Raw genomic sequence first — 2,699 nt, forward strand, 5'->3', positions numbered from 1 at the left:
GATGTCGTATGTTTTACCCCCAACACCACTTTCCAACAGTTTGTATAGCAGACCCTCATGCCAAATTGAGTCGAAGGCTTTTTGAAATCAACAAAGCATGAGAAGACTTTGCCTTTGTTTTGGTTTGTTTGGTTGTCAATTAGGGTGTGCAGGGTGAATACATGGTCTGTTGTACGGTAATTTGGTAAAAAGCCAATTTGACATTTGCTCAGTACATTGTTTTCATTGAGGAAGTGTACGAGTCTGCTGTTAATGATAATGCAGAGGATTTTCCCAAGGTTACTGTTGACGCATATTCCACGGTAGTTATTGGGGTCAAATTTGTCTCCATTTTTGTGGATTGGGGTGATCAGTCCTTGGTTCCAAATATTGGGGAAGATGCCAGAGCTAAGGATGATGTTAAAGAGTTTTAGTATAGCCAATTGGAATTTGTTGTCTGTATATTTGATCATTTCATTGAGGATACCATCAACACCACAGGCCTTTTGGGTTGGAGGGTTTTATTTTGTCCTGTAACTCATTCAATGTTATTGGAGAATCCAGTGGGTTCTGGTAGTCTTTAATAGTTGATTCTAAGATCTGTATTTGATCATGTATATGTTTTTGCTCTTTATTCTTTGTTATAGAGCCAAAAAGATTGGAGAAGTGGTTTACCATACATCTCCATTTTGGATAGATAATTCTTCGTGTTGTTGTTTGTTTAGTGTTTTCCAATTTTCCCAGAAGTGGTTAGAGTCTATGGATTCTTCAATTACATTGAGCTGATTTCTGACATGCTGTTCCTTCTTTTCCGTAGTGTATTTCTGTATTGTTTTAGTGATTCACCATAGTGAAGGCGTAGACTCAGGTTTTCCGGGTCTCTATGTTTTTGGTTGGACAGGTTTCTCAATTTCTTTCTTAGAATTTTGCATTCTTCATCAAACCATTTGTCATTGTTGTTAATTTTCTTCGGTTTTCTATTTGAGATTTTTAGATTTGATAGGAAGCTGAGAGGTCAAATATACTGTTAAGATTTTCTACTGCCAAGTTTACACCTTCACTATTGCAGTGGAACGTTTACCCAGGAAATTGTCTAAAAGGGATTGAATTTGTTGTTGCCTAATTGTTTTTTGGTAGGTTTCCAAACTGCATTCCTTCCATCTATAGCATTTCTTAATGTTACTCAGTTCCTTTGGCTTTGATGCCTCATGATTGAGTATTGCTCTGTTTAGGTAGACTGTGATTTTGCTGTGGTCTGATAGGGGTGTCAGTGGGCTGACTGTGAACGCTCTGAGAGACTCTGGGTTGAGGTCAGTGATAAAGTAGTCTACAGTACTACTGCCAAGAGATGAGCTATAGGTGTACCTACCATAGGAGTCCCCTCGAAGCCTACCATTGACTATGTACATACCCAGCGTGCGACAGAGCTGCAGGAGTTGTGACCCGTTTTGTTGGTTATGTTGTCATAGTTGTGCCTAGGGGGGCATACGGGGAGGGGATGCTGTCACCTCCAGGCAGGTGTTTGTCCCCCTGTGTGCTGAGGGTGTCAGGTTCTTGTCCGGTTCTGGCATTTAGGTCACCACAGACTAGTACATGTCCCTGGGCCTGGAAATGGTTGATTTCACCCTCCAGGATGGAGAAGCTGTCTTCATTAAAATATGGGGATTCTAGTGGGGGGATATAGGTAGCACACAGGAGGACATTTTTCTCTGTTAGGATAATTTCTTTTTGAATTTCTAGCCAAATGTAGAATGTTCCTGTTTTGATTAATTTAATGGAGTGAGTTAGGTCTGCTCTATACCAAATTAGCATACCCCCTGAGTCCCTTCCCTGTTTCACACCTGGTAGTTTGGTGGATGGGACTACCAGCTCTCTGTAACCTAGAGGGCATCCAGTGGGTCTGTCTCCTCTATACCAGGTTTCTTGCAAGATGACAATGTCTGTATTACCGATTTCTTTGGTGAAGTCCGGGTTTCTGCTCTTCAGGCCAAAGGCAGATGACCTCAGGCCTTGGATATTCCAGGATGAAATAGTAAAGGCTTTTGTTCCATAAAGTGTCCAATGTTTGTTGGTCGTGGTTTGGCCTCAGGCCAGTAAGTGTGAGCAGAGCCTGCTGAGCATCTGGTACATGCCATTGGCTTGGGCGAGTGTGAGAGTGGGGGTTGGGACTGTTTGCCCGCTCACTACCTGGGCGTATGTGTGGCTTCCATGTTGAGGCCCTCTTTGCGGGGGTGGGGTGCATGGGGTGGGCAGGAGTGGCATAGGTCTGATCTGAGGGGGCCTAAATGGGGTGTGGGCATGATTGACGTGGGGGTGTTGATTGGTTGGGGTAGGGGTGTGGATGTGTCTGGGTGTGCGGTGGTCTGGATGTAATTCCTCTTGGCGTGGGTCCTCTATGTGTAGGTCCAGGGGGGTCCTGCAGGTCTGGGAGGGTGTCTCGCTGGTCTGGGTGGGGTGTCTATTGATCTGTTGCTCCTGTGTGAAGTGTTGGGGATACGTTTGAGAGCGATGTCCTTTAGAGTTCGGGCAAAGATGGGCACTGCTGCCTTGTAGAGGTGGACCTGGTCATAGAGGCTGTTCAAGTCCAGGGTGGAGTGGTGGGCCAGGAAAACGTTTGGTTTTGAGGCACAGTCACGGGAAATACTTGCGTTTACCCGCTGTATTGTGGCAGGGTGGAAGTCTTTTCGTGGTAGCAGGGTGGAGATAACCACTTGTGCGTT

This window comes from Oncorhynchus masou, unplaced genomic scaffold (genome assembly GCF_036934945.1).
Source record: "Oncorhynchus masou masou isolate Uvic2021 unplaced genomic scaffold, UVic_Omas_1.1 unplaced_scaffold_1866, whole genome shotgun sequence".
In the NCBI taxonomy this organism is placed as follows: Eukaryota; Metazoa; Chordata; class Actinopteri; order Salmoniformes; family Salmonidae; genus Oncorhynchus; species Oncorhynchus masou.